This window comes from Lissotriton vulgaris, unplaced genomic scaffold, assembly GCF_964263255.1.
Source record: "Lissotriton vulgaris unplaced genomic scaffold, aLisVul1.2 SCAFFOLD_6507, whole genome shotgun sequence".
NCBI lineage: Eukaryota > Metazoa > Chordata > Amphibia > Caudata > Salamandridae > Lissotriton > Lissotriton vulgaris.
Genome location: NW_028247028.1, coordinates 52,501 through 52,793, shown reverse-complemented (window position 1 = coordinate 52,793; position 293 = coordinate 52,501).

The window sequence follows — 293 nt, the reverse complement described above, 5'->3', positions numbered from 1 at the left end:
GGGGCTGCTGGGCTCCAGGGCTCCAGGGCTCGGGGGCTGCAGGGCAGCAGGGCTCTGGGGCTCCGGGGCTCCGGGGCTGCTGGGCTCCGGGGTTGCAGGGCCCGGGACCCATGGAGCCCGTCCCGGGCTCTTCCCCACGCCGCGGGTCGGAGGAGGGAGCCCCGGACACCTGGGAGGTGTTGCCCGGGGCACATCCCATCTGGTCCCCGGCAGGGAACCACCAGCCCCGGGAGGGTGCCTGGGCATACCCTTGCACCTACTAATCCGGAGGAAAATTACCCCCCTTTCTTGTA